At 39.9% G+C, this 12,381-nt stretch overlaps 1 long non-coding RNA gene across 1 annotated transcript; it reads right to left on the bottom strand.

The window, feature by feature from the left end:
* Window positions 1-754: 754 nt before the first annotated feature.
* Window positions 755-1,621, bottom strand: LOC116180966. The gene is made up of 3 exons (XR_004147181.1): window positions 1,255-1,621; window positions 1,130-1,202; window positions 755-1,076 (listed from the first exon to the last, which is right to left on the bottom strand). It is a non-coding gene; the product is annotated as an uncharacterized LOC116180966 (long non-coding RNA).
* Window positions 1,622-12,381: the final 10,760 nt, after the last annotated feature.

The raw sequence follows: 12,381 nt of genomic DNA, 5'->3' as shown, positions 1-12,381 counted from the left end.
GATATAACGGTGAATTTGCTCAAACCCGCCGCTAATCGGCCAACTAGCTCAGGGGTGACTATTAATCGGGGTAAGCTTGAGCACTCAAGGGTCATTAGGTATCGTTCGGTCTCTGCGGGCACTGGATTCCGTTCCTCTCATCTAATAATTAGGTATGCTAGAGCAAAGCAGTAAGGGCGCCACCTTATTACCTGGAATATTATACACTGACTGTTACCGGAATAAGGAAGTGTAACAGTAGCGGCACAACAATAATATAATCAGTGAGTACCTGACCACCCAAAAATCAAAAATTTATTCAGTAAGGTACACCAAATTCAAGAAAAAATCTTAACGCATGAATATGCACTACTAAAAACAATATACATTTACTAATCTCTTCCCCTAAATTGAATTCCCCCAAAAACTTTACTTAATTGAACATTAATCCCACAAATTAGTGAACGATAACTCGATCACACCCGACGGCATGAAACTTAACGTTATTAACCCCAAAACGAGGTGGCGAACACACAAGTATATAAAGAGAAGGTATTATTCTTACCTGGAGTTCCGAAGGCATTCGTGGAGTGAGCTCATCCCAAGAATGTTCAACCTAGTAGCTATAATAAAGAATAAAAGGACAAATTAACCGAGAATGCCTCGGTGAATCAAAAATGCTACAGTGAGGAACTTAACGGTGCCTGAGGGGCTTACCACTTGCGGTACTTCCCACGATCGTAATAGGACAAACCAATATTAAATCATGTCTCCGAAGGAGATCTCAAATACAAAAACAATAATCAGAGCCAATTATGTCGGCATTAATCGAAAGATCGTTAACCAGAATTACGATTACAGTTAAATTTAAAATAGTGAAAATTTCCCCAAAACTGGTCAGATAATTGATATAGGCTAAGTAATTATGTCGACGGTGATAAGCTCAGATATAGGTCATGTATTCTATCTCGTGGTTCCAAACGGCTGATTACTGCTGAATGTGTATTCAGATGAAGGCATCTGTTGGTAATAATTCAAAATGGACGTCCCTCCGGTGACATATGTTAATGTGCAAATTTACACGGGATACAAGGACCCTAAAAAGCGATTGTTTAAAACGGTGCATTTTAGTACGCATAACCCTCTTTACCTCTTATTAAAGAAGGTCTATTGGAAAGATTGACGTTGTATGATAATTAATAACGATCAGGAAGATACGGTCACTAAAAATGAACATTATAATGGCCGAGATATTAATCCCGTATATCTACTTACATAGTTTCGCTGGTAATTCGTTTAAAAGCCTCTCAAAAGAGTTCACTACGATATTGATTAACCAAAAAAAAACTATCAATCCATAGTTTAATAAGATGATTCCGTGAAAGGTAATACTTCAATAGATGACGGAAACCAATCTTTTACGACATTACACCAGCGAACTAATATTCAACCGACACTTTTGCGTCTTCCCAAAACGAGCAACGAAAAGAAAGTAAGACACGCACGAATTTTCCTCGCCCCGCCAATCGCGCAGGTACCAATGCTGAAACCCACAATCGTCAAAACTAACCATTGAAGGTTACATCGCATTCTCCCCCGCCAGTGCCGTAACAAGGGAAATTCGTACTGACTAACTTAGAATAATTACAACGTTACAAATAACCCCCCCCCCCCCCGTAATAGAAAAATTTCCAAGGAACATTCAGAGTGTTTTGGGGGTGAATGCAAAACCAGGGTCCAGGAAAGGATAAGGGCGTTGACCCCTTCTCTACAATCACCATGAGGCCATTTTACACTCATATAAAATGAAGTTTTAATATACTGGGGGTTATTGACCCTCCAGACCCCCTGTGCTACGTTCGAGGACGTTTTACTGAAAACTGCATTATTGAATATTATAGAAAAAAGAAAGTATCAAGTATGTCAAGAGTTTAATGAAGATATCAAGAAGTCTTCGGGAGTCCTGGGGTTGCAAAATTTCTAAAAACCTCGTTCGGCAGCCAATTCCGTTATAGGATGCTGCTTAATCACTCTTCTTAAAAGGGCCAATTCATCTTACGTTCTATACCAAAATGTGGTATATCGTCTTTGAACAACGAAGTTCTTGAAGATTGTCTCAATACTCCTCCATATAACAAAAATTAGCGTCTAAATTTTAAAATTGACTTATAACTTCTTTAGCAGTACACCTTTTCTTATTATTGGCAATTTGCAAACGCGTCATGATTCGTGCCCCCATTGTCCAAACAAGCTTAACTCATTCCGAACAAAAAGGCCCTATAAAATCTTTCCTCGCTGCTTTTATTGGAAAAAGCAACAGCGCCTCTCCCTTCGTTTTATAATTTATAAACCCTGCGAACAGAACGCATCGATATTACTTGGTTTTTCTTATTCAAATATCCAAAGAAAAGAAAGTAGGTGAATAGTAAGCTCGCGTGTCGATTGCTCGAATCCACTCCTTTTCTTTCTCATACTCACTCCGTTTTGTAAGGTCTTTGTTGCGCCTTTATCGCGAGCCCTTATTGAATTCCGAATATAAGCAAAGCAATAAACCCATTGCCAGAATCTCAATGCGACCGTTTGTTGATCAACGAACTCGCCCTACGCTTTTATTGCGTCGATCAACCCGACTATATTTGTTATTATCGAATGCGAGAAGGATATTAAATGCATCCCTCATCCTAATTGACATTCGTCCGATTAAAAACTTATAACGAACTAAAGCCGGCGAGAAGATTGCAGTTTGTAGCCAATATAAATTCAGTGGTGATTACGGGGCGGAATAGGGGAGCAACTTCTTCGGTTATGACCTGGATTACCTATAACGACATCGCAGTTCGTATTGAGAGCACGAGCTTATTAACTTATCATGGACCCCTCAAGTTGCACTTCTGGTCATTCACGCCCCTGAGGAAAGGCGAAATTCGCCCGGTAATTAGAGTCTTTGCGGACTGCTGAATAATGCATCCTTTCTTATTTATTCTTACGAAAATAAATAGTAAAGAATTTTAAATAAGGTTAAATTAAATTCTCCCCGGCGGAGGAGGGCTACTCCCTTGACTACGAAAGTAGAAAATAACAGTGCTTTTAAAATTTTAATTACGTAAAATTTCTAAATTAAGGGTTTAATGATATTTGAGAATGTTGGCGAAGCAACTGGAACGAGCTCAGACGTTTTTATCTCGCGAGATTTTAATAATTTTGTCACTTCGCCTCGCGCCCTTTATTGAAATTTGCATCGACAAATACAATTAGTGGCGTTCCTTGGGCCACTTTAAAATCTCCTTAGGTGCGACTCGACATTATTGCAACGACTAACTTTAACTATTATTACTTTTTTTCCGTTCGCGCGCCGGCGGAAAAACTGCCCAATTAAAAACCTAATTTTCTCCCTTAGACGGGCGCGATTCTTATTTTCCAAAATAACCGTTAGCAAAACGCGGTGTTTTTCGCAAGAGTGCAATAATCTTTATTTGCATAACTTACAATAATTTTCCGCCCCGAGGCGCTTTCGTAAAACTACCCCCGCCACAATTTTCCTTTTTGATTATTTGAGAGATTTAGTGGAATTTTTACGGTCTGGAAAATCTAGGACTCGGGCGTACGTATAGAAGGAAAAGTGGAAAATATGCGTGTTTGCGTTTTCTCTCTTTCGAAAATACGCAACATTAGGTTTCGAAAAGAATGTATTGAGAGCTAAGCTAACACAATTTCGAGGTTTCTTATGCGTGTTTGCTTATACTTGTAGTCCGCTGGTGACCAGTGGACGTTCATTGTTAGAAAAGGACCTCACATAACCAGACATTCCATTGTGCTACAGATGTTACTGCACTCTGGATTGTTCTGTACCCGAAAATTGTATGATTTAGACACGATCACTTTGGCATTCATGTAACCTCCCTCAAAATGCTAAGACTCCAGGTCGTTTGACATTTAATTAGATTGGGCTGGTGAAACCCTTAGGTATAGTTATACATAATCACTTCCTACTGAAACTTCCACATCTTGCTTTTAAGAGTTCTGTTCACCCTTTCTACGATACTACCTTTCGTGAACCATTAAATGAAATTTTCCTATTCTGTCAGTCAACTGAACTAAGGTTCAGTTATCGTCGTAAAACCGGCACTGCTATTCATAACGTTTTGTTCGTCTGTCCGTTCGTACTTACGTCTGTCCCTTTAAATAGTTCAGGGTCCTAAAAGCGGGAGGTGATTAAAGCCATTGGTGCGAAACGTTCCTGATACTTTGGAAGTGTTTGGGACTCATCGGAGCTGCAATTTCGCACAAATATTTCATTGCACCCGCAGGCTCGCAGATTGATTTGGCACCATCAGACTATTGAGGCTATTAACATTATTGTGGCATATGTTCTATTTCCATTGTAAGGACCCTTAGAACACTGGTAACCTTTTTGGAACCTCCGAGAAAGCTTTGAGACTCGGGAGACTCCAGACATCCCAATCAATTTGAGGAGACCTCCAGACTTTTAAAACTCTCGCTGTTAAGTCTATTCGGGTGACTGTGACTTCAGGTTCTTAATACTGCTGAAAGTTCAGAGAAGCCACTTCCTGATTTCTTAAAACCTTAAGTAGATCATTCAACTTAAAAAGACTCTTGTCAGAGACGATATGATTCGGACTATTGGGATGATAGTGTTTTTGGGGTTTTAAAATTATTGAAGCATCCTGATAGATCTTCTACAAACGGCAACGAGAAAAACCTGGAAAATATTTTTAAATTTCTGAAATGGCCGCTAGGGGGCGTAACTGCAATCTGGAATCTAAGAAAGTGATTTTTCTGTGAATTCCGCTATATTAACCTAACAAAAAAAAAGTCCGGTCTTTGAAGACGACGATAACCTGAGCCTTCTTTGTATGACAATTTTTCCTGTATCTCTAAAAATGAAGTGGTGGGGGGTATTCAAATGTTTCCGTAAACAACACCCTGTATCTTCGTCTAAATTCGCCTAAATTTTAGGTTAAGAACAAGATATCTAGATATTGTTTTCGCGAGCTTGTTTAGGCATCATTTAGCTACTTTTTCATGAAAAAAATCGAACCAATGCATTTAATTTTTTTGTAGAAAATTAACCATTTCTGTTGGAATGTCGAAAAAAGCCCTCAAGCGGTGATATGTGAAACTAACAAAACTTCAAATAGTATAATATTTGTAGCTGAAGAATAGCTCTTTTGAACCAACTCGAGTTTGCTTAAATTGGCTCAGCCGTTTCGAAGATACCGGGTGTACGGAAACCTTTGAATACCTCCCACCACTTCATTTTTAGAGATACAGGAAAAATTGTCAAACAAAAAAGGTTCAGATTATCGTCGTCTTCAAAGACCGGACATTTTATTGTTAGGTTAATATAGCGGAATTCACAGAAAAATGACTTTTTTAAATTTCAGACTGCAGTTACGCCCCCTAGCGGCGATTGCAGAAACTTAAACATATTTTCCAGGTTTTTCTCGTGGCCATTTTAGTAATAAATTTTTTTACCGCAAGCCTCTACGATAGACAGGTTCCCAGATACAGTATCTCGCATTCTTATTTGGCCACCCTGTATGTGAAGAAATGCAAAAAGCGATAAACGGAGGAAGGTTTTCAGAGTCGAAAGAAATTTATAAAAGAAAACGCCAATGCGGCCGGAAGGCAAAATGTAGATGGTGGGAAAGAAGCGTGAAAATACACGGCTGCTTGAATAGTGTGAGTGGTAAAGTGCCTTAAAGAAGATCTGAAAATGAATAAAGAAATCGCGAAGGAAGTTCCACTGAGGGGTCAAGAACGCAGAAGCAGCAAATATACAATGCCGAACCGGAACCGGTTCAAGGTCGCTCGCCACCATGCGAATTTGAACGAGAACGCTAACCCGAACGTGAACGCGGCCCAGAACGCCAACGCGAACCTAAACGTGAACGCGAACGCAGACGCCAATATCAACTCGAACCCGAATTGCACAAAAATGGGACCATTGACCTTGGAAATTAAATAAGACAAGACAAAACTGGGGTCATTGAACTTCTATGACCATGGGAGTAAACCGGACATTTCTTTGTTAGGTTAATATAGCGGAAAGAAATATAGAAGCATTACTTTTTTAGATTCCAGATTGCAGTTACGCCCCCTAGTGGTCATTTCAGAAACTTAAAAATATTTTCCAGGTTTTGCTCGTGGCCGTTTCAGTAACATTTTTTTACCGCAAGCCTCTACGATGGATAGATTCTCAGATACAGTACCTCGCATTCTTAGTTGGCCACCCTGTACATATCTTGAATTTTAAAGGTCACTACTAAAATCCCAAAGGTGTATTAGTGATCACAGTAGTCTGTCTTTATGGAGATGTGCTTAGTCTCAGAAACCCCAAGCATTGCGCCAGTTTCTCAAGTGCTTTATAAGTTATTAAAGAACCAAGATCCCAAGAGGGTGTTAAGGATCACAAGTTTCCTCAAGATTTTAAGCTCGAAAGCCTTAAGAATCTCAAAAAGAGTACAAGGATTACATTTAAACTCGCAGGACGTAGGATCCTCACACATCTGGTATCCTAATATTCTCAAAAATACCAAAGTCTCTTAATAAGGGCTTTGAGAACGTTTAGAGTCATAAGGGTATGCGCTTCTACAGTCTTAGACATTATGGAGTTTTAGTCAAAAAGCCTCAAAAGACCCCAAAAGTGTCTTATAAGCCACAGGGATCCCAAAAAGCTTAAGATTTTTAAGTTTCACAAGATCTATGAGGATCCCATATATCTCAAAGATGTGAAGATCCAAAAACCATGTCAATAGTGTCATTAACCTCAAGATGTGTCTCAAGAACTTCAAGAGCTTCGAGATTTGTGCAGGTTTCAAGCTCCTTAAAGTGCTACTCAATAATTTACCCTTAGTACCCCTCGACCTTATCTTCAAGGCGTGAAAAGTCTTTGGGGGTCTTAAATTGTTTAGGATCTCACGAGTCTCGTGAGTCTCCAAAACAAAGTCTTAGCTGGTTTAGAAAAAGATCACCAAAGATCTCAGGGGTGTCAGTCCGTACAGTAGAAAGAGTCAGCAAAAGAGAAAGTTCAGCACTCGTAAATGCCTGCAAGGTATAAAGAATCGCAATAGTCTTGACGGTATTTTTTTATGGTTTCAAAGGCTTTTATCTAGAGCATTTTAAGGCGTAAGGTTTTGAGAATTGCAAGGATCGCCAGGTCCCAATTTCAAGAGCGTACGGAACCAAAGGATTTAATGGCCTCCTGGGTTTTTACGATCTTAAGACACTAACGGACTTAAAGGGACCCATCAGGTATCTTACAATATTTAGGAGTTGAGGGGTGGGCGGACAGACAGACAGAACAACGGAAAAAATGTAAACAATAACACATCTAATTTTAAAAAATACTTTAAAGACAATCATTCAAGAGCTCTAAACCTCCGGTGGTCTCAAGTGTTCGAAACACTTTAAATGTATGAATGACCTGCTCCTCTAACAAGCATTATGCTTGAGGAGACACGAAGTTTCAAGGTACTGGTTCAAGGTTGAAAACTACGACCCGAAGTCCAGTGTTCAAGTTTAGAAATCGGCGATTCGAAAATTGAGGATTTAAAGTGATTTACAGATCACAATGGTTTTAGTGTTCTCAAGCGCTTCAAGAGTTTTTCAGTTTCAGTGGGCGTTTACTGTTGGAAAAGGACCTCGCATAACAAGGCCTTCCGTTGTGCTTTATAGGTACTTCCACATCATTCCTTTACGAGTTCCATTCACCCTTTCTACGATTGCAGCTTTCTTGAACCCCAATGATTTTTTCAAATGTCTCAAAGACACCAAAAGAGTGCCAAAGGTCTCAAAAGTCCGGTAATTTCTAGTCTCCCAAGCACTGTTAAGGTATTACGAATCTCAAACCTTCATGAGCCTGAAGAGATTAATTCAAGATCTGAGGGTGTTTGAAATTTGCTCTTTGTAAGTTTTTAGGTCCGCGAACCTGAAAAGCTTGTCACAGCTCAAAGATAATGTGTCAAAATTGGAAGTAAGTTGTCAAGTCTTGAAGGTTGAAGCAAAAAGTCTAGAGATATCTAGTTCCAAGAGTCGCAAGATTTTTATAAATCTAAGAGTTTCCATGAGTAAAAGTCACACCTCAGGAGACTCAATGGTTATGAGAACCTACCGACGTTTCCTAACATAATCTGCCATCTCGAGCTCTAAAGAACCTCAAAAACTTACTAAATGTTACGAAAACATCATCAAGGAGTTCCGAGAGCCCCAAGTAACCCACTAATTTCAAGAGTCCTAGAAGACTCTAGCGGGCGTTCAATTTAAAATTGATCTGTTTTACCCTTTACGTTGTAGTTAAAGGAAATTTGTACGCAATGGCATTTTTAAAGTTATTTTTATCATGAGAATGTATTAAGTTAAAAGACGATACGGGTTATGACGATTGGAGGTGGAATTGAATTATGTGGGTTTTGAACGGTCGCAACTGTATATAATTGTTTAAGCAGCGGGTCCATTTTGTTTAAACCATGTTAATAAAGTAGAATAACGCGAAGGTTCTTACCAATTTAACATTGACGGTGAACTGCCACGTGGGTAATAATTCTAACCAACGTTGTATTATTGAGACTACGTAACGCTTTGTTCTTTTCGCTTGCGGTCTGTTACTATAACTATGATAATTGTCCCTTGACTCCTACCCGTTGCTTTATATTGACGACATCTCGGATCTTTTTATGACCGTGATTAAGCGATCAATTTTCTGAAAGGGTAAGCTAGTGCAATCGACTGTTTTCCCGTAGTGGCCAGGAAGAATTTCTGTTCGTTATTGATAACATCGGTTACTCTAGTTGTTTTGTTTAGACCGAATTGATAGCAATCGCGGTCGTGTCGTTAAGTATGGTATATGAGGAACGTTAGTCAAACGGGAACCGATTTTTCACCCGATGCAATTTTCCTTTGGCGAAACAAAAATAAGATTCCGCAAGAGCGAGGCTTGCAGTTTTCCTTGCAAATGCTTTTCCGATACATTTTCTCCGGCCAGTTAATATTTGGCCGTTTCTCGATCTGCACTAATTAAAGTTCGCGTCTCCCTCCCGAGTTTCCTTCGGGGGAGGCGGGCGGTGTGATTTTATTACGAACAAACGCTCAATTTACCGACACGTTAACTGAAGAGGTTGCGCGCTCTTGCGTTATTTTTATTGCAGGCATAAAAGCCGGCTAGCAGTCAGTATAATTTATTTTGTGAAGCCGCTAATGGATACATAAACATCCCCTTGCAATTTTCTCTCGTTGTTGTTCCGTCATATAAGAAACCACCGAGGGTAAATGGCCCCCTTTGTCAGGTGCGTGTCTTCGCCGAGTGGTCGGTCATCGCTCAATTGATATCTCTGAATGGGGGTGATACATAAAGCCATTCCATTCGAACACATTTTATCCGAACATAAAAATATCGAGTTCCATTAGGAATTCTCGGATACAGAAGTAACAACTGAATATTGGGCCCGATTCATCACGGCGGCCTTTCGCAAGGTCCCGCGAGAATAAATTTCAGCCGGCTCTCCTACACTCGCGTCCCGCAGGACTCCTTCTTAAAACGAAGTTGTACGGAAAAGAGGTCAATTTCGGCGCTCTCCATTTATCTCGAAAAAAAAAGTTTGCTCGGTATCAAAAACAAACTTCCGCCTCGACCCTCAACCCACACATCTAATTTTCGAAAACAAATGAGCTTATTATACTCGCCCCCTGACGAATTTGAAATTCGATTTCGAGTCGTCAATAAATAATGATTCGAAGGTATACAAAAGGGTATTGGAATTGTGCGAAATGAGATACAACCCTTTGAATAGTAAGTGGCGTGTTGTATCCCAATAAAATTGGAATGGATTGGTAAGAATTTGTAAGAATGGACTTTTACTGTGCGAGAGTAGCGAAAATTTTGTTTATTTCCATGAATACTTTTCTGGCGTAACTTTTTATGCGTCTCCAGAGTGGGGGGCATTAAAAACTTCACTCGATTACATTATTCTACGATTCTCGGTCTCTTAAAGGTGGTACTGAGGTAAGGAGCGATTTGCCCAATCCAGAGATGACGAGTCTCACCATCACCAGTAGCTCGTTGGGAATTTCGAGCGTAATTAAAATTGAAACGTTTCCCCTTTTAATCTAAAAAAAACTTATTTAGAGCTTTGCGATTTTATAGAGAAGTTAAATTTAAAAGCGACGAGCTTTTAAAGGTAGGCACATGAAAACCACGTTCCATTGCGTGACTAACTACGTTAGCTTTCAACTCAAAGAAACATGCATAAACGTATTAAGGGATGTAATCCTTAAATAAAAATTTCGAGTTGACGTGTCGCTGTCTGCATAATTATTCGCATTTATGAAGGGGCGGACAGGGACACCCCTACCAGTAAACTGAGCGTGTTGACTATTTTGCGTGTAGGCAGGAATCTCTGAAGAGTGCAGAAGTGGCATCAAGATAGGAATGATATTCAAATTTAAATGTTCACAGGCAACGCATCCTTTTAGTTATAAATCTTGAGGCTTGATGCTATCGTTTCCTCTAGAACGATTTATGCAACATTTCGCGCCTTTGGAATGAATCCTGTACACACAATAAACGAACAGGGTCATCGGTCGAGGGCATCCTGGCGACATCACCAAGACTATATTGTGATGGTTCGGTTTCTTCCGAAAGAATACATTAGCAAATCGAAACCATATTAATGCTATTTTTGAGTGGAACGTTATGAGATTGGGATCCATAGACTTTTGAATATCTTGAAAGCCTCCTTGATACTTAAAACTGTAAGATGCTTAATGTTCTTGGAATCCAGAGAATTTCTTAAACCGCTTGAACCTGTTGAGACCCACCATCCTCCCAAGATTCGTTCATCATAGTAAAATAGTAGATGACATATGTTCGTTCTGGGGCAGGAAGTGACGTCGCACCAATCAGAAACGAGCACGCGACGTCACAGCCAATCAGAGCCGAGCACGCCCCCTATGCCCCTCCCCTTGGCCAATGGGATACAGTAGGCGGAACATTTAGGGGCCGCCCCCTGTGACGCCACAGCCAATGACCGGTGTGGTCGGTCATTTTGTTGGGCGCCATTTTGTTAGTCATTAGATCCGCCATCTTGGATCGGTCGCCATTTTATTATTATAAATGTGGAAAAATGCTAGAGAGAGGTATGGAAGTTGTAAGCCCGCAGTGGCTCAATGGAGTAAACTGCCCTTTAATTGGCCACTGCCCTCAACCTTTCCTTGTTTATGCCACAAACACCTGGATCGGCTGGTGTATGTTGGTTTGCCTACCTTCCAAAGGTGTACATAAACTTACTCCCTTTTTTCTGGTTTATTTATCATGTTATCAGGAAGTGGGAGTAAAAGGTGGGGAAACTGGTGTCAACTTTTATTCCTGAATCCATGCGCCAAAGCCACCGCCCTCTCTTAGTGGAAATTTCAATTAACTCAGGAATTCCTACAGGAGTTTTAATTAAGAATTAATAAAAAATATGTCACATCATTACAAAGTAAAGCCCTAGAGAGAACTCAAAAGACTACGTTACTATAGAAATCTTTTGGATGCGCTTTGGGAGGCATCCTGTAGAATGCACAAATAAAGTTCTCCGCTTCTTCAGAAACTTTCGAAAATTCGGTGAAAAACAGCAACCTAACGGAAGTTCAGCTTTTGTCGAATAAACCAAACAAATTCCGTTACAACCCCCTTTTGTCAACCGTTGACAGTTGACTTGACCCGGGCCATTAATAAAACCTCTTCGCCATTAGATTTTACAATCACTTTATCTCTCGAGCCCATAAGGATTTATTGGCGACATATTTTAATCTATGCACTACAAAAGCACATAAGGTCATTATAATCACATTAGCATTCACGCAACCTCGCATTTTTCTCCACTTATTAGCTCCCATTGCCAGATTATAAAGGGCATTTTAAATTTATTAGCGTACTTTGCATTAAATAGGGGTGGATCTTATCTTGAATGAATGTTTTCTTGCTTGGATTGTGTGAATGTATGCGAGCGCTTTTTCATTCCGTCCAACGTAAACCACGTTATGTTAAGAAATCTGAAAGCGTTCAAAATATTACAAGTATACTAGCTATAGAAATTGACGACTTGTACTCCACCGAGGGGTTGCGATTTCTTTTACTTGCGTCAACCCCAACCATCGATGCATAATTTTTGTTTCAATTTTGTCGTTTTTATAATTTATTTAATTTAGATGAGGTGCTAGAAGGCCTCATCTGGTCGTTTCCGATAAGAAGACCCGAACGGCAAGATTCGTTTATTAAATACTTCACCAGCGAAGTAAGGGACTTAAAGGCCCTGCCTGCAACAGCCCTTAAAGGTTTGCTAGAAGCTCTAAAGACCATCAAAAGGAGATGGAAACTTATTGAGAAAGATCAATAATAAG

The sequence above is a fragment of the Photinus pyralis genome, unplaced genomic scaffold (assembly GCF_008802855.1).
Source record: "Photinus pyralis isolate 1611_PpyrPB1 unplaced genomic scaffold, Ppyr1.3 Ppyr1.4_LG9, whole genome shotgun sequence".
Classification (NCBI taxonomy): domain Eukaryota; kingdom Metazoa; phylum Arthropoda; class Insecta; order Coleoptera; family Lampyridae; genus Photinus; species Photinus pyralis.
This window is presented reverse-complemented; position numbering and strand designations above follow the sequence as displayed.